At 40.9% G+C, this 22,474-nt stretch overlaps 1 non-coding gene across 1 annotated transcript; it reads left to right on the plus strand.

The window, feature by feature from the left end:
* Nucleotides 1–2,337: 2,337 nt before the first annotated feature.
* TRNAT-AGU (transfer RNA threonine (anticodon AGU)) lies at nucleotides 2,338–2,413 on the plus strand. Its single transcript has one exon. It is a non-coding gene; the product is annotated as a tRNA-Thr (tRNA).
* The last annotated feature ends 20,061 nt before the right edge of the window (nucleotides 2,414–22,474 follow it).

Below are 22,474 nucleotides of genomic sequence, written 5' to 3' on the forward strand. Positions count from 1 at the left end.
TATATAGAATCTGGTGTGTCTTTTGCCTCACGAGTCTGAACCTTGAAGAAACTCATAATATCTAGTGCCCAAGGTGGGGCACAATCCCACAACACAGGGGCTCGAAGGGGTCAGAGGTTGCAGTCTCGAGACCATCAGACCGAAAGGGATATAAGACCGCTCTGTAGGTAAGTGAATCCTTCAGGAGGCAAAGTGATGGGAAATTCTCATGCCAATTTCTTAATGAAGACCCAAAAATATGTGAAACTACTGCAAACGTTATTAGAGAGTCATAATATAACTGTAAATAGTAAAAATATTAAGTTATTATTAATTAAAAATATAAAAAAGCATTGTTACTGGTTTCAGCCACAAGGAAAGGCTGCTTTAAGTTTAAAAACCTGGAACCAAGTAATAAGAGCATTACAGCATAATTATCAACAAGGAGACACTATTCTTTTTGTTTAGTCTCTTTGTAATTTAATTTCTTTAATTTTGCAGCCATTACAGTCTAATTCTGAAATCTCATAGCCTCCAGCTTATCAGGTACAGTCTGATATTAATATAGGTTGAGCAGTAACTGTTAAAAGGAGAGAAGCTTGAAGCATTACATCAATTGGTACAAACTCAATTAAAATTACGACATATAGAAAAATCACAAAATCCTTAAAATTCTCCAGTCTTTGTAATAAAGAAAAAATATGAAAAATGGAGAATGCTTACTAATTTTCTTTAATGTTTTAGCTACAATCCTCTAAGCTATCATTTTGTTTCTTTCTTGTTCTTTGCCTGGAAATTTAGACAGGGGACTCCTGATGGATACAATTACAAAATCTCTTAGTGGCCACCTAGTTTCATTTTCTTCTCAGGAAATTTTGATTAGTTTCATCCATCCTTAGTCTCTGTCAAAAAATGCCCTGATTAAAATCAGGCAGGCATTTTTCTAGTCTGACTATACTCTGAAATCCCGTTTTCTCTCTGATTTGTCTGGTCTGGTTTGTCAAATTCTAATTTCTGTTTAGTTTTTGTTTGATGTTGTCTAAAATATTATTTTTTAAGGCCTAAATTAAGTTCTTGCATGCAAAATTGGAATGCTGGCTCTTATATTGAAAAAAGTTTTATTCATATATTTTTTATTTTAAAATTAGAACTTGTAAGAAGCACTCATTTAAATTTAAATTGAATAAAATATGAATCCTTAAAACTTGCTAATTTGGTTAATGCATTGTAAGGTGTATTCAAACTATTAAAATTAATCAAAGTTATGTATTATACTTATGTTTCTATGCTGAAAATTGTCTTGTTTGTGTGTAAAAACATGCTCAAATCTGTAAAACTAAGGAATTAAGTAAAATTAAATCATTTTAAGAATTTATCTCAAGCTACTTCAGGCAGTTGGCCACATCCTGAAAAAGAAAGGCCCCGAGGAGAGCAGGAATTTGGCTCCTCTAATGACCTAAAATAGACTTAACAATACCAAAGACTTTTAAATATAAAAGCTAATGTATCTGTTATTATTAAACAACATTGGTTTTCTTTCTAGCTCACTTATGCAGTGGTCACTAAGCTGCAAAATTTGGGGTAAAGTCCATAACAAAGCTCTAAAATTTTTTTTTACAATAGAAAGATAATGAAAGAATTTAGCCTCTAATAAGGAAAAACATTTATCTTTTAAACAATTAAAGGAGTGAATTTTTAAATTACAGCCTAAACTTTCTAACAAGTTTTTTATAGTCACTATGACCAAATTTCTGTGAAAACTCTTAAAGAGTTAAAAATGGTTTGCTCCTAGTATAGAACTAACTGTCCTTTTATGCAGGAACTGCTATCCTCCTTCACAAACTCTGAATGTTTTATCTCAAAAATTTAGAAATGTTAGCTCAGACTGTTCTTTCAAAAATGAAATAATTACAATTTATAACTTAGTAAGAAAATCAGGCTCATATTCAAACTAATTGGAATGCTAACGCTAAGCCTTTTGTTAATATTATACAAAATGTACTTTTTAAACAGACAATTTGCTAATTTACAACAGCAATGTAGGCAAAATGTAGGGATAAGAATTTGCTCTTATCTCCACAAATATGGGAGACCAATAAATATCTTCCAAAAAATTAAAGCCTCAGAATAAGTCAAAAATAAAAAAATTAACAACTAAAAAAACTTATCCAAAAAGAAAAAAAATTTTTTAATTAAGACTAAAACTTCAAAAACATCCTTAACTCTGTTTCAAACAATGTTAGCTGTTATGTCTATAACAATAAACAAAACTAACTATTCTTACTAAGTTTACATTGCTTCCACAAGGACAAGCGATTATTGAGCACAATAATCACACTTTAAAAAATATGTTACTTAGCCCTGGCCGGTTGGCTCAGTGGTAGAGCGTCGGCCTAGTGTGCGGAGGACCCGGGTTCAATTCCCGGCCAGGGCACACAGGAGAGGCGCCCATCTGCTTCTCCACCCCCACCCCCTCCTTCCTCTCTGTCTCTCTCTTCCCTTCCCGCAGCCGAGGCTCCACTGGAGCAAAGATGGCCCGGGCGCTGGGGATGGCTCTGTGGCCTCTGCCTCAGGTGCTAGAGTGGCTCTGGTCACAACATGGTGACGCCCAGGATGGGCAGAGCATCGCCCCCTGGTGGGCAGAGCGTCGCCCCATGGTGGGCGTGCCGGGTGGATCCCCATCGGGCGCATGTGGGAGTCGTCTGACTGTCTTTCCCTGTTTCCAGCTTCAAAAAAATGCAAAAAAAAAATGTTACTTAAACAAAGGGGGGGAAGGAAGGGGGGGAGAAGGAAGTTTTATGCTACATAAAACTTTATTTACTCTAAATTTTTTAAATAAAGGAGAAGGAAAGAAATGTTTGTTTTTGTTACAAGGGTACGGATTTAAAGGTTATACATCTGTACATGATCCTGAACCTCCACCTAGTTTACCACCTTGTCAAACTGCAATTGTTAATCAGCTAAATGAATGGGTACATTGAAAAAATTGCAGAGAAAAAACTGCTTGGGTTTTACTTAATATTTCCTATAAAAACGTCATAAATTGAATCCCTCATAGTTCTGCTCAAGTAAAAAGTCAGGGTGCTAATCTAAGGTGGCATAAGAACAATAATTAAATTACAGCTAATGGTCAAAGTAATTATACTATCAAATGGCATGGAAGAGGGATGTCACCTCAAGCTCCACATATAAAATTTGACCCTATACAATATAATTTGTGGAAAGTAGCCATGGCACTTAAACATATATCAGCATGAAAAGAAGAAATCTGAAAAAATTATCCTTCTAATCATACTATGTTAACCTTTAAAAAAGTGAGACACATTTCATATCTGCTTGTGTTAAATTGCCTTATATGCTTACTATAGGGAAACCAAATGGACAGCTGAGAATTATTCTATAACTTGCAATAAGTATGCTTTTTATACATGCATTAACTCTTCTTTTTAATAAAAATAGTCAAAGTCTATACATTTAAAAGCCTACGGCCTAGCATGCGGAGGACCCGGGTTCGATTCCGGCCAGGGCACACAGGAGAAGCGCCCATTTGCTTCTCCACCCCTCCGCCGCGCTTTCCTCTCTGTCTCTCTCCTCCCCTCCCGCAGCCAAGGCTCCATTGGAGCAAAGATGGCCCGGGCGCTGGGGATGGCTCTGTGGCCTCTGCCTCAGGCGCTAGAGTGGCTCTGGTCGCAACATGGCGACGCCCAGGATGGGCAGAGCATCGCCCCCTGGTGGGCAGAGCGTCGCCCCTGGTGGGCGTGCCGGGTGGATCCCGGTCGGGCGCATGCGGGAGTCTGTCTGACTGTCTCTCCCTGTTTCCAGCTTCAGAAAAATGAAAAAAAAAAAAAAAAAAAAAAAGCCTAAACAGAAGTCTGAATTCCAATACAAATGCATCAAATGTGGCAAGATTCCCCTTCCATAATGCTGTTGCAACATCTTATTAAGTCTTTGAAGCAAACCAAGAAACTAGTTGGACTAATCATCACCATCATTATGGGACTAATAACTATAACCACCATGGCTGCTGTATCTGGAGTTGCATTATATCAAAGCATACAAACTATAGACTTTATGCAAAAATGGCATAAAGATTCTGAACAACTATGGACTTCTCAATGATGTATAAAGAGTAAAATTAATACAAAAGTTAATAATTTAGAACAAACTGTAAATATGTTAGGAAATCAAATTATTAGTTTGCAAAGACAAATTAAGCTAAAATGTGATTGGACTATAACTACTTTTTGTGTTACTCCTATTCCTTAAAATCATACTTATTTCCCTTGGAAAAATGTTAAAAAAAACATTTGTTAAATCATAGAAACTTAACTATAAAAATATTAAATTTACAAAAACATATTAATGCTACTTTTAAGAATCAGTTAAAATTAATTAATGAAAAAAATGTACTAACTGCTATTTCTAATGGAATCAATAACTTCTTCCCTCTAAAACAATTAAGTTTTTGGAGGAACTGTAAGAGGCATTGTACTAGTCATTTGTTTTATAATTCCCTTATTATATATAGTTAGAGAAAAAAAAACAATTGGCATCAAAGCAAAACAGAGCAACAATCTGCCATGTTATCTCTTTTTTTATTTTTTTATTTTTCTGAAGTTGGAAATGGGGAGGTAGTCAGACTCCCGCATGCACCCAACCGGGATCCACCCGGCATGCCCACCAGGGGATGATGCTCTGCCCATCTGGGGCGTCACTCTGCTGCAACCAGAGCCATTCTAGTGCCTGAGGCTGAGGCCACAGAGCCATCCTCAGCGCCCGGGCCAACTTTGCGCCAATGGAGCCTTGGCTGCGGGAGGGGAAGAGAGAGACAGAGAGGAAGGAGAGGGGGAGGGGTGGAGAAGCAGATGGGTGCTTCTCCTGTGTGCCCTGGCCTGGAATAGAACCCAGGTCCCCCGCACGCCAGGCCAACGCTCTACCACTGAGCCAACCGGCCAGGGCCGCCATGTTATCTCTTATATTACATAAAAGGCAAGCAAAATAGCCTTTATGTATCATTCAACTCTAGAAATTAGAAAGAAAATATATTACAAGTTTTTAATAAATAGAAACATCCACTGCTAAAACTAAGCATTTCGGAAAGGATATTGCTCCTTTCTCACTCTCGTGGCTATAAATAACTCTGTTTGGCCCCTAAAATGGCTGGTTAGTCAATAATGGATAAGATTTCTGATGGCAAAAACAACCTAAGACAGGCACAGTCGAAGAGGGGCCATCAGGAAAATACTTAAGAACTAACAAAGGTGAGACTCAAACCCTCACCCTGGGGAATGAAGGGGACTACTCCCCTGAAATTGTGGCCATCATCCACTGTCCAGGCCACCTAAAGAGGAGGACTCCGTAGAAACTCAAGAAAAACCAAGCAGCTGATGATACTACCAATAAGGTAGCCCTAAAACTAGTAGTTTTGGGGAAATTTTAGTAACTTTAATAAAATCATTGTAGCCAATGGTTTTTTGCAACCAATTAGAAAAAGACTTTGCCAGCAAGAAAGGAACAACTAAGAATAAGTAGAAGTAGTTAGAAAAGTCAGTGTAGGCTAAATAAAAAAGAAAAAAGGGGGATATGTAAGAGACGACTCTGCACCAGTATAAACGGCAGTTAACTGCAGAGCAAGGGTTAATAGGAGACAGGAGACCTTGGAGTGTGTTGGCCATGGAGAGACACTGGCCTGGGTTACTCAAGTGCATGTGCGCAGGATTCTTGGAGGAATGCCTGCAAGAACCAGATGTCCTTTATGATTGATAAGCTCTGAGACTCTGACTCTTCTTGTGTCCTTGTTCATGAAAGAAACAATAGATGTGCAGGGTTGGGGATGAAACAAGTGGGGAAAAAGGGTTGTGTAACTTTCTAATTTTAATTGCTGAGCTATGGTTTTTGGAACTCAATAAATACGCAAAGGCGCTGTTTCTCGGGGCTGATTCCTCATAAGAGTTTCAGCCCTCTGCCTGGTGTATATAGAATCTGGTGTGTCTTTTGCCTCGTGAGTCTGAAGTGTGAAGAAATTTGTAACACGCACCTATGGAGCATTTAACTTTAAAGTGTCAACCTGGGGAAGTCAGGCTCAGACACCAGGTCCGAGGGGTCAAGGCAGGTCAAATCAAAGCAGTAGAGAACCAGGTGGGAAAGCCCATAGCAGGAAAATGATTAGAGTCTCAAGGGGAGTAGGCAGGAGCCAGGGCAGGATCCAAAGGAGAAGGTCCTAGGTAATTGCTGAACATGAGCACAGACATCCTTTGTGCAAGTGTGGGTAAGAGGACTTCAGCCTGCTTGTAGGACTGGCTACATACTTTGTGAGGCCCGGTGCAGAATGAAAATGCAGGCCTTCTTGCTCAAAACTTGAGAATTTCAAGATGGTAATAGCAGAGCATTAAACCAAGTGTGGGGCCCTTCCGAGTGTGGGGCTCATCACACTGTACAGGTCATTCACCCACAAGGCTGGCCCTGTGGCTTGGCTCAGTGGGGGAGGGAGGTGATGCTTTCTGTGTTAGAGTGGATTCTGCTGGGCACTGTGGAGGCCAAGCAGCCCCAAGAATGCCCATGGAAGCCATTCCAATGTTAAAGATTTTTGTCTACCAGCTAAAAACACCCTGGGATCTTGTAACTGGTGTAATGAAGTCAAGACAAGTCAGCCAAAAAGACAAAGCAAAGGTCCCTCAAGGCCCATGTCTAATAATTCAATTACAGGGAGTTGCTGTATCGAATTCTGCAGCCCAATCCATCAAAGACTCCCATTCTGTGCAGCCAAACGGTACAATCGCCCCAGCAGGTCGGGTGCTCACTGCATTCACTACATTTCTAAGGTTTCTGATACCTTCTCTAGGTTGAGAGCACAGGCTGCTTGTTGATGGTGAGGTCTATTTTCCTTTTGTCATGGACAGTAGCTCTGACAGGTGAGAACAAACACACCTTGGTAATGGGATTCATCCTCTGATGCTGTAACTTTTTTGCCTGAGAACAGGTCACAGGGAAATCTATTCTTCAATTAAATTCAAGAATCTAAGCAAACAATTTATTCCTTTTTCTTCTTGAGGGAAAATAAAGACAATCAGAAATGTTAAGTTTAGTAGATATAGCTCAGAGATCACGCATCAGTCTTTCAGCTCTCTATCTATACATAAATGTATATGTATGGATGTATTTGTCTGTGTATGTATAGTGTATATATAAATACACACACATATATAGTATACATAAAACACTGATAAGGCCCTGGCTGGTGGCTCAGTGGTAGAGCATCAGCCTGGCATGTAAATGTCCTGGGTTTGATTCCTGGTCAGGGCACACAAGAGAAGCGTCCATCTGCTTCTCCACCCCTTCTCTTGCCTCTCTCTCTCTCTCTCTCTCTCTCTCTCTCTCTTTCTCTGCAGCCATGGCTTGATTAGAGCAAGTTGGCCCCAGGTGCTGAGGATGGCTCCATAGCCTCTGCCTCAGATGCTAAAAAGAGATCAATTGCTAAAAAAAAGACCAACGCCTCAGATAGGCAGAGCATTATCCCCTGGGATTGCTGGGTGGATCCCAGGCAGGGTGCATGTGGAAGTCTGTCTCTCTGCCTCTCCTCCTCTCACTGAATAAAAAAAAAAAAAAAAAAAAAGCAGTACTGATGCACTGACAAGAGTAAGGGGGAAACGGAGGGGGAAATGGATTTTTTCCAAGTCTGTCTGTGATGGGGATTAAATCTCTCGCATACCAGATAATGTGATTCATAAAGTATGATTTTTCCTCATGCAAAAAACCAGGAAGGGGGTCAAACATTGAGACAAACAAATGCAACCAAATCACATTTTCCAGCAGTAAGAAAGGGGTCTGCTAGGCCTCTTCTTGTATTGAATAGACGATTCCTTACATATAGCAGTAATGAGCCACTTAGATATAGCATCTGCAATGTCTCCAGCCATTTATTTTACTTTAATAATATGTCAAAGATGCCTCTGTGTAAAGAATAAGGATGGGGATGATGTCAGAGAAATGGCACCATAAGGAGCGATACCAATAAATCTCCCCAAAAATTCAACAAGATCTTCAACCAGAGACAGAAAAATCTATCGTTGGAGCCTCCAGGAGTTCCACACTAAACGCGAAGGTATGATTGAGTGAAAAATTGACTAAATATATAATCAACTCCAAAGGAAATAAGGAGGAAGAAACACTCCACCTTCCTCACTAACCTAAATAAGGGCTGCTTTCACTGGGAACTGAGAGTATAGGAACTAAGGCGGGCATAGGGTGTGAATAGAATCAGACTGTGGCACAAACATCTGAACCAGGCTGTGGCATGGAAATCCAAGCTGAGGAAAAACTGTGCTTGTGGCAACCCAGTCAACACAAGCTAATGCTCGTGCCAGATCCAGTCAAAGAAAGGCACTTGGGACAGCCATCTGCCCCAATCTCCTGGTCGGCGCATGCAGAGAGTGGGCGAGAGATTCCTCCTAAAGCCCCGGGAGTAGGTGCCCGTGTTCCTGGACAGAGGGGCAGAGTCAGAGGCCTTTCTGTGGGTTGAAACCAGAGTATTGAGGTCACCCCTGCGCCCTGAAAAGCAGCACATGGGGAGTGAGTGGGAGCGAAATTTCCTACGCTGGAACTTTTCCATGTGGGCAGGGCTCCTCACCCGGAGTGAGAGGCAGCTGGCTGGATATCCTGGTTGGAGAGCGCAGATAGTGGGTGAGAGGTCCCCCAGGAGTGGGCACCCGTGTTCCTGGACAGAGGGGCACAGTCAGAGGTCTTTGTGTGGGCCAAAGCCCCACCTGATTATACTAGTGACTCTGACTGATTAAGCCTTACCCAGAGCCCTGCGCTGAGTGGGAATAGAGTGGGAATTTGCCAGCTCTTTGAGCCTCTTACTCTCCAGGCAGAGGCATCAGCAACGCCATAGCTGGATCATCAGGCTACTAATTCACAAAGGAAAAACTAGGAGAAAGGCTCCAGGAATATGGACTCTCTCATTGGCGGAGCCTGCAAATGCTAATGAGTCTCAACTGCCAACGAGACTGAAGCCCAATATATGACATCACCGTAGAGACTTATCAACTGAAAACCTCTACCTAAGTGTGCCACAGGGGCAGAACCCGGGGTACAGAGTCACCGACCAGGAAGAGGGAGAGAAAAGAAAAAGCAAGAAGATAACCTCTCAAAATCAAGAGGCCCTGGCCGGTTGGCTCAGTGGTAGAGCATCAGCCTGGCGTGCAGGAGTCCCAGTTTGATTCCCAGCCAGGGCACACAGGAGAAGCCCCCATCTGCTTCTCCACTCCTCCCCCTCTCCTTCCTCTCTGTCTCTCTCTTCCCCTCCCGCAGCCAAGGCTCCATTGGAGCAAAGATGGCCCAGGTGCTGAGGATGGCTCCGTGGCCTCTGCCTGAGGCGCTGGAATGGCTCTGGTCACAACAGAGTGACACCCCAGATGGGCAGAGCATCACCCCCTGGTGGGCATGCCAGATGGATCCCGGTCGGGCACATGCGGGAATCTTTCTGACTGCCTCCCCGTTTACAGCTTCAGAAAAAATACACACACACACACAAAATCAAGACTAATCCACAGACTTTATAACCTATCCCATTTTATTATATTTGTTTGTTTGTTTCTCTTATCTTCTTGTCTTGATTATTTTCTTCCTCTTCCAATTTGGTTGTTTAATTCTCTGCTGGTCTTACTCTTTCCTCTCCTTGAACTACACTACCCATAAGTGTTACATCTCCCATTATCTTTTCTTTCTTCTTCCTTTCTCTCTATGGGGGTTGCACTCCAAAACCCTTAACTCTCTCTCTCTCTCTCTCTCCTCTTTTTTCTTTTTTCTTATTTTAGTGTTTTCCTCTTTTTTTTCTCCCTCTATATTAGTTTCTTCCTTTCTCCTTTACTTTTCCTCTCATTCAATCCTCAATCACAAGCAAATTACTGTATCTGGGACACAAATTTTTTCTTTGTGGTGCTTTGGGTTTTTTTTACTTCACTTTTTTAACTCACTAGCAGTGCACCCAACCCTGGCTCTCCATTTTATCTAGTTCTTGCTCCACTAAATATAATAGTAATTTTTAAAATTTTTCCCCTTTTTCCTGTTTCCCTCTTATTCCTCTCATCATATCTCTTAGTCAACCATCACCTAAAAGCAAATCATTTTATTCTTGACCCAAATTTTTTCCTTTTTTGCATTTTGTGGGTCCATACACCCTTTTTTGACCCTTTATCACTTTTCCCCAAATCATGCCCTCCATTATAGGTAGTTTTTGTTCTATTTAGCACAATATAATTCACAGTTCACCACAAGATTTTCTCAAGGAGGAGGGGGAAAAAGGGGGGGAATAATAATTTTTTATTTATTTATTTACCCTTTTTTTTATTTTTTAACTTTTTATTCTTTATTAATTCTCATTAATACTATCAACAAAACCACCCTCAGATCCATTAAGGAAAAGGAAATCGAATATCATGGATACAAAAGACAGAGGTAGCACAGATAGATGAGGAAACATCCATGGAGAAAAAATTTAATATATTGGAAACCTTGGAGTTAAATGACAGAGAATTTAAAATAGAAATCCTAAAAATACCCAGAGATATACAAGAATACACAGAAAGGCAATTTAGGGAGCTCAGAAAACAACTCAATGAACACAAAGAATATATTACCAAGGAAATTAAAACTATAAAAACAAATCAAACAGTGATGAAAAACTCAATTCACAAGCTAAAAAACGAGGTAACAAGCCTAGCTAATAGAACAGGCCAGATAGAAGAGAGGATTAGTGAAATAGAAGACAAGCAACTTGAGACACAACAAAGAGAAGAAGAAAGAGACTCAAAAATTTTTTAAAAAATGAGAAAGCCCTACAGGAATTATCTGACTCCATCAAAAAGAATAACATAAGAATAATAGGTATATCAGAGGGAGAAGAGAGAGAAAATGGAATGGAGAACATATTCAAACAAATAATAGATGAGAACTTCCCAAGCCTGTGGAAAGAACTAAAGCCTCAAATTCAAGAAGCAAACAGAACTCTGAGTTTTCTTAACCCCAACAAACCTACTCCAAGGCACATCATAATGAAATTGGCACAAACCAATGACAAAGAAAAAATTCTCAATGCAGCCAGGGAAAAGAATAATACAACATATAAAGGAAGGCCCATTAGATTATCATCAGATTTCTCAACAGAAACTCTACAAGCTAGAAGAGAGTAGACCCCAATATTTAAAGTCCTGAAAGAGAGGAACTTTCAGCCACAAATACTATACCCATCAAAGCTATCCTTCAAATATGAAAAAAAAAAAAAAAACATCCACAGATACAGAAAACATGAGGGAATTTATCATCAGAAAACCCCCACTCCAGGAATCATTAAAGGAGGTTTTCCAACCAGATACAAAGAACAAAAAAAAAAACAAAAAACCCCACAGGAAAAAAGCTCCACCAAGAGCACAATAAAAGCAAATTTAAACTGTGACAACAAAAAAAAAGGGGGGGAGAGGACGGAGATTAACAGTAGCAAAGGACGATGAAGTGCAAATGTACTCACAAGATAGTGCACTACAATGAACAGGGTAGGAACCCTTTTCATTACTTAATGGCAACCACCATTGAAAAACGACCACAGAAGCACATGATTTTAAAAAGACAGCAAAAGAGGAAAGATGTATGGAATACAACCAAACAAAAACAAAAGATAGAAAAACAAAATAGAAGAATCAAACAAGACACAAAACTAACAGAGAGCAATCTATAAAATGGCAATAGGGAACTCATGAGTGTCAATAATTACACTAAATGTTAATGGATTAAACTCACCAATAAAAAGGCACAGAGTAGCAGAATGGATTAAAAAAGAAAATCCAACTGTATGCTGCTTACAAGAAATTCATCTAAGCAACAAGGATAAAAACAAATTCAAAGTGAAGGCTGGAAAACAATACTCCAAGCAAATAACATCCAAAAAAAAGCAGGCGTAGCAATACTCATATCTGATAATGCTGACTACAAGACAGCAAAAGTACTCAGAGACAAAAATGGCCATTTCATAATGGCTAAGGGGACACTGAATCAAGAAGACATAACAGTTCTTAATATATATGCACCAAACCAAGGACCACCAAAATACATAAGACAGATACTTATTGACCTTAAAACAAAAACTGACAAAAATACAATCATACTTGGAGACCTCAATACACTGCTGATGGCTCTAGATCGGTCATCCAAACAGAGAATCAATAAAAATATATTGGCCTTAAACAAAACACTAGAGCACCTGGATATGATAGACATCTACAGGACATTTCATCCCAAAATGACAGAGTATACATTTTTCTCCAGTGTACATGGATCATTCTCAAGAATTGACCATATGTTGGGCCACAAAAACAACATCAGCAAAATCAGAAAAACTGAAGTTGTACCAAGCATATTTTCTGATCATAAAGCCTTGATCAACTGCAAAAAAGAGGGAAAAAAACTCACAAAAATGTGGAAACTAAACAACATACTTTTAAAAAATGAATGGGTCAAAGAAGAAATAAGCACAGAGATAAAAATATATATACAGACAAATGAAAATGACAATACAACATATCAGAATCTATGGGATGCAGCAAAAGCAGTGATAAGAGGGAAGTTCATATCACTTCAGGCATATATGAACAAACAAGAGAGAGCCCAAGTGAACCACTTAACTTCACACCTTAAGGAACTGAAAAAAGAAGAACAAAGACAACCCAAAACCAGCCGAAGAAAGGAGATAATAAAAATCAGAGCAGAAATAAATGAAATAGAGAACAGAAAAACTATAGAAAAAATTAATAGAATAAGGAGCTGCTTCTTTGAAAAGATGAACAAAATTGACAAACCCTTGGCAAGACTTACCAAGGAAAAAAGAGAAAGAACTCATATAAACAAAATTCAAAATGAAAGAGGAGAAATCACCACGGACATCATAGACATACAAGGAATTATTGTAGAATACTGTGAAAAACTTTATGCCACTAAATTCAACAACCCAGAAGAAATGGATAAATTCCTAGAACAATACAACCTTTCTAGACTGAGTCAAGAAGAAGCAGAAAGCCTAAACAGACCAATCAGCAGGGAGGAAATAGAAAAAACCATTAAAAACCTCCCCAAAAATAAAAGTCCAGGCCCAGACGGTTATACTAGCGAATTCTATCAAACATTCAAAGAAGACTTGGTTCCTATTCTACTGAAAGTCTTCCAAAAATTGAAGAAGAAGCAATACTTCCCAACACATTTTATGAGGCCAACATAACCCTCATACCAAAACTGGGCAAGGACAGCACAAAAAAAGAAAACTACAGACCAATATCTCTAATGAATACAGATGCTAAAATACTAAACAAAATACTAGCAAATCGAATACAACAACATATTAAAAAAATAATACATCACAATCAAGTGGGATTCATCCCAGAATCTCAAGGATGTTTCAACGTACATAAAACAGTTAACGTAATATACCATATCAACAAAACAAAAAACAAAAACCGCATGATCTTATCAATAGATGCAGAAAAGGCTTTCGATAAAATACAACACAATTTTATGTTTAAGACTCTCAACAAAATGGGTATAGAAGGAAAATATCTCAACATGATAAAGGACATATATGATAAACCATCAGCTAACATCATATTAAATAGCACAAAACTGAAGGCTTTCCCCCTTAAATCAGGAACAAGACAGGGTTGTCCACTCTCTCCACTCTTATTTAATGTGGTACTAGAGGTTCTAGCCAAAGCAATCAGACAAGACAAAGAAATAAAAGGCATCCATATCGGAAAAGAAGAAGTAAAGGTATCACTTTTTGCAGATGATATGATCCTATATATCGAAAACCCCAAAGAATCTACAAAAAGACTACTAGAAACAATAAGCCAATATAGTAAGGACACAGGATACAAAATTAACATACAAAAGTCCATAGCCTTTCTATATGCCAACAATGAAACATTTGAGAACAAACTCAAAAAAATAATCTCCTTCACGATTGCAACAAAAAAATAAAATAACTAGGAATAAACATAACAAAGAATGTAAAGGACTTATATAATTAAAACTACAAACCATTGTTAAGGGAAATCAAAAAAGATACAATGAGATGGAAGAATATTTCTTGTTCTTGGATAGGAAGAATAAATATAATCAAGATGGCCATATTACCCAAAGCAATATACAAATTTAATACAATTCCCATCAAAATTCCAATGACATTTTTTAAAGAAATGGAACAGCCCTGGCCGGTTGGCTCAGCGGTAGAGCGTCGGCCTAGCGTGCGGAGGACCCGGGTTCGATTCCCGGCCAGGGCACATAGGAGAAGCGCCCATTTGCTTCTCCACCCCTCCGCCGCGCTTTCCTCTCTGTCTCTCTCTTCCCCTCCCGCAGCCAAGGCTCCATTGGAGCCAAGATGGCCCAGGCGCTGGGCATGGCTCTGTGGCCTCTGCCTCAGGCGCTAGAGTGGCTCTGGTCGCAATATGGCGACGCCCAGGATGGGCAGAGCATCGCCCCCTGGTGGGCAGAGCACCGCCCCTGGTGGGGTGCCGGGTGGATCCCGGTCGGGCGCATGCGGGAGTCTGTCTGACTGTCTCTCCCTGTTTCCAGCTTCAGAAAAATTAAAAAAAAAAAAAAAAAAAAAAAAGAAATGGAACAAAAAATCATCAGATTTATATGGAACTATAAAAAACCCGAATAGCCAAAGCAATCCTAAAGAAAAAGAATGAAGCTGGGGGCATTACAATACCTGACTTCAAACTATATTATAGAGTCACGACAATCAAAACAGCATGGTATTGGCAGAAAAATAGACACTCAGACCAATGGAACAGAATAGAAAGCCCAGAAATAAAACCAAATATATATAGTCAAATAATTTTTGATAAAAAGGGGCCAACAACACACAATGGAGAAAAGAAAGCCTCTTCAACAAATGGTGCTGGGAAAACTGGAAAGCCACATGCAAAAGAATGAAACTCAACTACAGTTTGTCCCCTTGTACTAAAGTTAACTCAAAATGGATCAAAGACCTAAATATAAGACCTGAAACAATAAAGTACATAGAAGAAGACATAGGTTCTAAACTCATGGACCTTGGTTTTAAAGAGCATTTTATCAATTTGACTCCAAAGGCAAGGGAAGTCAAGGCAAAAATAAATGAATGGGACTACATCAGACTAAGAAGTTTTTGCTCAGCAAGAGAAACTGATAACAAAATAAACAGACAGCCAACTAAATGGGAAATGGTATTTTCAAACAACAGCTCAGATAAGGGCCTAATATCCAAAATATACAAAGAACTCATAAAACTCAACAACAAACAAACAATCTAATAAAAAAATGGGAAGAGGACATGAACAGACACTTCTCTCAGGAAGAAATACAAATGGCCAACAGATATATAAAAAGATGCTCATCTTCATTAGTTATTAGAGAAATGCAAATCAAAACTGCAATGAGATACCACCTCACACCTGTTAGATTAGCTATTATTAACAAGATAGGTAATAGCAAATGTTGGAGAGGCTGTGGAGAAAAAAGAACCCTCATTCACTGTGGGTGGGAATGTAAAGTAGTACAACCATTATGGAAGAAAGTATGGTGGTTCCTCAAAAAACTGAAAATAGAACTACCTTGACCCAGCAATCCCTCTACTGGGTATATACCCCCAAAACTCAGAAACATTGATACGTAAAGACACATGCAGCCCCATGTTCATTGCAGCATTGTTCACAGTGGCCAGGACATGGAAACAACCAAAAAGCCCTTCAATAGAAGACTGGATAAAGAAGATGTGGCACATATACACTATGGAATACTACTCAGCCGTAAGAAATGATGACATTGGATCATTTTCAACAAAATGGTGGGATCTTGATAACATTATACGAAGTGAAATAAGTAAATCAGAAAAAAACAAGAACTGTATTATTCCATACGTAGGTGGGACATAAAAATGAGACTAAGAGACATTGATAAGAGTGTGGTGGTTACGGGGCGGAGGGGCAGGAAAAGCGGGAGAGGGAGGGGCACAAAGAAAACTAGATAGAAGGTGACGGAGGACAATCTGACTTTGGGTGATGGGTATGCAACATAATTGACTGACAAGATAACCTGGACATGTTTTCTTTGAACATATGTACCCTGATTTATTGATGTCACCCTAGTAAAATTAATTTAAAAAAAATAATAAGGATGGGGAACTGTAGGCACACTGATTTTACCTCTTCATGCCACCTGGGCATCACTTGGCTCAGTCCTCATGGCCAGTCTTGCAGTGCCATTCTTCACCGAGAAATAGGAACTGAAGTTACAGCTATTTGAGGAGAAAATAATTAGCTTTTTGGGTAAGTCTTGAATAACAAAGTGATGGTATGTATAATTGCATATTTAAATGACAATCAGATACAAGAAAAATCAAGAAAGAAAAAATATTAAGATAGGTTAAACATAAGTTGCTGTTGTTTTCTCCTGAAAATCAGTCTAGCTATTTCTCTCTTTGACTCTGAACTCAACAAATGCAGGGTTGTTCACATGTCTATTAAGTGTTGACTGTTGCTTACAAGCGGGGGCAGGGGTGTCCTTTAAGAGCTTGCCTTGTCACAGAGATAACCTCTGAAGGCACAGAAACTACATGAGTGAGTGATGGAGTGCTGGAGAAGTGCCGACGTGAAAGAGTGGGGCGGTCGCACAGCTTCTGAGTGCACTATGCTACTAAAGTGTATCCTTTGCAACGCTCACAATGGTGCTTTTTATTTTATGTTTCTCGTTATAATAAAAAAACTAATAAATGCCCTATAGACAGTGATTCAGAAATAGAAGTGAGAAGAATAAAAAGCTCCAAGTTGTCCAAGTCCATTGTCACACAAGTCCACACCATAGTTTACAGATGCACGAATGGAGTGATCAAAATCACATCTACGGATGGAGAGGAAGTATCTGGGGAAAACCCACCTCTCATGCTGAGTCTACAAGGCTAGGGTTCAGTTTAACATCTAATTAGAATAAAAATAAAGAACAACTAGACATTTTCAAAGGAAATCCTCTAAAATAGTGATTTTTAACTAGTTTGTTACAACAATTTTTAAAACATGCAATACCCGACTATTTACTCAGGGGTACTGACCTATTTTCCCTTAGAGTGTCAAATTTTAAAAACATGACAGAAGCAAGCACAACAATAGCTGTCCAGTCCAAATGAATCAAAATTATACCTATTTTTCCTTTTGTGAGATAGGCAAAAAAAAGATATCGTTTGGTGTGGTGCAGAATTTTAGTAATTAGTTTAGTGTCCCATGAGATAAGAAAGTTTGAAAGTTGCTGCTCTAGACTGAAAGAGGCATCCACAGAGATCAGTACTGGGCCTCATGCTTCACCCAGCCACATCTGGTGTTGGGTGGCCTGCAAGCTGAGATGGTTGAGGAAAAAAATCAAAAGGTAAATATTAGTGCTTTGTGACACATGCAAAGGAAATAAAATGGACACGTCAGCAACCCTAAGTAATCTTTTGTTCAAGCACAGCCACACCTGGGCCTTTAGGCATTGTCTTTGGTACTTTTAAAAAAAATTTTATTATTATTAATTTTAAAATATCCCCATCTTTTTAAAAAATAGGTTTTTAGAGAGATGAGAGAGAGATAAAGAGAAAGATGAGAAGCAGGAAGCATCAATTTATAGTAATTGTTTCCTATATGTGCCTTGACCAGGCAAGCCCGGGTTTCAAACTAGTGACCTCAGCATTCCAGGTCGATGCTTTATCCACTGTGCCACCACAGGCCAGGCACCTCTGGCACTTTACAGCTACAGCAGCCAATTTGAGTAACAGTGACAGAGATCATGCGCCTGCAGAACCAAAAATTTTTTTTCTGTGGCCCTTTAAGAAAAAGTTTGCTCTGGCGGATAAACAGTACTTTCAGATGAATTGAGTCACCCAGAGCCTTTGTCCAGGCTGGGGGCCATCTTCTTGATAAAGCCACCCTATAGATAGAGATTCATTAAGGAGAGAAAATCCAGTGAGGGGCCAAGGGAGGGTGCTCTGCTGAGGGGTGGGGTTGGGGCACAAGGGATGGAGAGGATAAGGGGGTGAGACCTCCTGGGACCAAGGCTGCTGTGGGTAGTGACCCCCTCCCCGTGTCCCCTGTGTCCTCACACACCCACACCCCTTTTCGAGCCTCTGTATTTCTTCACAGTGAGTCATGCTGCAGGTACCAGCATTGGTGGGGGAGGGATGGAAGATCGCTGAGGACCCAGTAGCGGCTGGCTATTCCAATGTAGCTCTTCTAATCTTCCTCACGCTCTTCCATAAGGTAGGCATTACAAAACTCCATTTTGTAAATAACATTAGCTCCTTTTTTTTTTTTCCTTTTTATGAGTGATTGTCATGGTCCTTGGCATGATTCTACAAGCTTTACATAAATTAAGGTATTGAACCCTGAAGACTCCATAGGTAGGAAAAATTATCATTTTACAATTAAGGTAATTAAGGCCAAGGTGTATGAAAGAATTTTGCCCAAAGACACAATGGAAAAAACTGAGGCAGGATTTGAACCCAAGGCCTTAGCATGGAGCCAGGGTCTTAATTGTGCAGCTAAACAGGCTTCATGTGAAGAATGCAGACAGGTTTCAGATTTTGCTCAGGAGACAGAGGTGAGAACAGGGTTTCAAAGTGAACAGACCCTGCCTCAGATGCCATGTTCTCTGCATGACCCCTTCATCCATCCTCCTTCAGGGTTCTGGGGCCTGGATGTGGCACAGAAAACTGTCTTTATTAACCAAGGAACCACTACATGTTTTAATTCTATATTTCACTTCTGACACTGAGCAGCGAGAACTGTCTTCATCCCCATCTCTAAGAAGAACTTGACAGGGACTAGAGGGAAACCCTGTTCCCTTCATGTGAGACTGACCTTTTGGTCCAAGCTGGAGTACTGGCTTTAGAGCCAGGTCTTCTCAGAATTGAGATCAATTTGCTGAGGGAGAACAAGACTACAACTCAGTTACCAGTGCACAGAAGACGTTGACGAAAAGGACAAACATCCTCCCATCGATTCAGTTTACCCAGGGAGATCATCTTTGCCTCTAAATGGGCATAGAGGGCGGGGGTATCTCTGGAGGAAACTATCCATGCATAGTAATTAGTAGTAATGTGCAATTCCAGTAGCAAGGACAAGCGCTCATTCAAATAAGAGTTGTTCACAGAAAAGAGCACAAGGAATTTAGCATTGTGGTAGTAGGCAGTTAGACACGAGCAGAACAAAGACCATAGGCCAGGGTGGAAAGCCCCAGGTGCCTAGCAACAGGCAAAACTGAGAAAATAGGGATCTTGCCCCCAGGGTAACATTTCCTCCATTAGCAACTTGCTGGTCTTGTGGTTTAGACCCCCTAATTTCACATCATTGGTTATGCAGTTCAGATCCTCCCCTGACATTCTCTCCCTGGCATGCTGCTATCCCCTTAACAGGGGAACAAACAGGAAGGCGGAGAATAGCACTTAAGCATTAACCTCTGGAGATGACATCTAGGCCTCAGTTGCATTTCAGCTCCAGGCCCAGAAAAGCAGCAACACCAGATAAGCGATGTCATAGTTGACCTCAGGACTAGTTGCATTGAGTAATGACCCTGCCCTGGCACCAACCAATCAGTGGATCCAACGACTCTAAAAGGACATATCTGGAGAGCTGATGAATATTCTATTAAGATCCTTCCCTGGGACCTCCCCTAAGCTCTCCAACCTAAAAAGACTAAGACAGAGCATGCTCTCCCTCCCTTGACTGTGCCTTTCCTTCTTCCTTCCCTCTTTTTTGCCCCTAGGCATTCATGTCCTGTAGGAGAGGGACACACAAGACTTGCATCCAGGGAAGCAGTGGACAGTGGTGGCTCATCCACACTAACCCTTGATCCTTTTTCCAACGCCCCCTTTTCTCCAACTTCCCAATGTAGGCTCGTTTTTTTCCCCATAAGGTCTCCAGAAAGCCAAGGCAGCCCGCCTAGGCTCTCCTGTTGCTTCTTCTGTTCTCAGCCCTTCTTAGTTCACTGAGATTTAATAAACTCACCTGAACTTGTGTCATGAAATTCTTCCAGCACAAAGAGCCCACACATAATTAGTGGGCCCAAAGCAGACCTGAAAGCAGACCCTTGCTCAGTAACAGCAACAAACTGCGTTTGAGGAGTTCACCAGGAAGACCAGGTACTCAGCACATTGGGTCCATGCCAATCAATTTGTGTCTGCTTAAAGTGGACAGCAGCTCCACAGCTACTTGGAAGACCAGATGCAGAACACCAGAGAACAAAAGGAACCTAGGTTACTTGTTTCTTTAAGCTTCAGGGGGTCTGACTCAGCAGGTTTAGTTTAGAAAGACAAACACTGAACTTCAGGCCGCAGGATTGACCCCTCTGTGCTCCTTGGACAACTGTACTTTCTCCATTCCTGCCCTGCTCCTGCCTGGGACACTGGAGATGTCACAGCGACTTTGCTTTGGAGAGTGAGGCAAGCCTGACTTGTGGTGGCACGGTGGATCAAGAGTTGATCTGGAATGCTGAGGTTGCCAGTTTGAAACCCTGGGCTTGCCTGATCAAGGCACATATGAGAAGCAACTACTATGAGTTGGTGCTTCCTGCTCCTCCCCTGCTTCTGTCTTTCTCTCTCCTCTCTCTAAAATCTATAATAAAATCTTAAAAATTATAATAAAAAAAATCACCAGATGCATTTTGCAGGTCAATGGATGCTACATAGATGCCAGCGGGGATATAGAATATAGTGCAAAGCTGGCGAGCATGTCCCCCTAAATGATATCCAGGGAGACCTGCAGTTAGCATTTCTAAAAAGAGAAAGATATCAGAAGCCAATAAGGTAACAGCAAGATGCTCTAATGTACAAAAGATCGGTATTCCTCTTAGCCAGCTGCACTGCAAAAAGATGTGACAGCTACTTTTGTTTTAAACTGTAATAAAATCCCTTCATCTTTGAGTCTATTTTGCAAACACTCGCTGAGCAGGAACTTCAAGCCAGACCCTGTGCCAGCTTCTGGGAGAAGATGAATTAGGCATAGTCCCTGGCCACACAGAGTTTATAATCTGGCATCTTCTGCAGACCTCTGCAGAGTCAACCTCACGTATTCTATTTGTTTACTTATGCTTCTGAGCGTGGAATTCAGCAGGCTTGGCCTTCCAGTCGCATATCCTCTTCTCAGGGGGCCCTCTTCTCCTCTGGTCCCCACTGTAATGCTAGTGGCCGAGGCCAGACAGGTCCACATTGGATTTGGGCAGACGGTAGAGAAACTGTAGAGAAGGAAAGCGTTGGGCAATTAGCATTTAATAAAGTCTTGCAATGGCGGATGAGCAAACAGGTAGGGGAAATCCTTTTTTCATGGCAGCAAGTGATCAAACAGCAAAATGACCCCTCACAGTGGAAGCAGGCAATCCACAATCTGCCATCCACTGCCCTGGGAGCAAGCACCCAAAGCCTTACATAGACTATCCACACGTGGTGTTGCCACGTGCACACACACTAATCAAGTAAAGCACTTGCAGCCTGTAAACCAGCGAGCAAGCCTAATACAGCTGTTTGCCCCATAACCACACAAAAAGGGCAGAACAGGTTGGCCCTCTACAGTCTCAGCCACAAAAAGCGCACCATCCTCTGTCCTAGTGGGACTCTGATTGTCCTGTAATCAGTGCCCTGCTGCAACCTGGTGCCATCTGATTTGAACAGATTTCAAAACAGTGCTCATAATTTTTGCCAAATCTATCCTGCCAACATCAGGCACAAACATGGGCGGACCTACTCCCAGATGAGAGTTGAGTGGAGGTGCAAATAAAAACTGAGACAGGATCTCAGCCACCACTGAGATGAGATGACACACATGTGCACATGCAGGCCTGTATACACTCATAGATGTGTGCGCACACAACCCCTCTTCCTGGGGCTTTCACCCAATCACTTATGTGATTCCAATACAAAGTTCCAGGAAAAGGAAGCTATCCTGAGCATAGCGTGTTGAAAAATAAACATTAGCAATTTAAGGGCTTCCTGGAGAAGGGATCAACAGGGAAGTGTTGAGTTTCCTCTGATTCTTACATGGAACATGCCCAGGCAAGGTTTGTGTCAGAATGATCTCCAGCCCCCGATCTGGGAGTGCTATGGGGTGCTATGTTTGAAGGTGAAAGTCAAAGTCGCCATTTGGCAGAAGTCACCAGTCCCCTGCCCATGCATATCAGCCATGTTCCAAACATGCAGAGAGGTGTCTAGGACTAATCTAGTTTGCCAGTCTTTTTTTTTTTTTTAAGTGAGAAGAGGGGAGACCGAGAAACAGACTCTCACATACACCCTAACCGGAATCCACCTGGCAACCACTGTCTGAGTCGATGCCAGAATCAACCGAGCTATCCTTAGTGCCCGTGCCAATGCTCAAACCAACTGAGCTACTGGCCACAGGAGGAGAAGAGAGAGAGAGAGAGAGAGAGAGAGAGAGAGAGAGAGAGAGAGAGAGAG

The sequence above is a fragment of the Saccopteryx bilineata genome, chromosome 1, assembly GCF_036850765.1.
Source record: "Saccopteryx bilineata isolate mSacBil1 chromosome 1, mSacBil1_pri_phased_curated, whole genome shotgun sequence".
NCBI lineage: Eukaryota > Metazoa > Chordata > Mammalia > Chiroptera > Emballonuridae > Saccopteryx > Saccopteryx bilineata.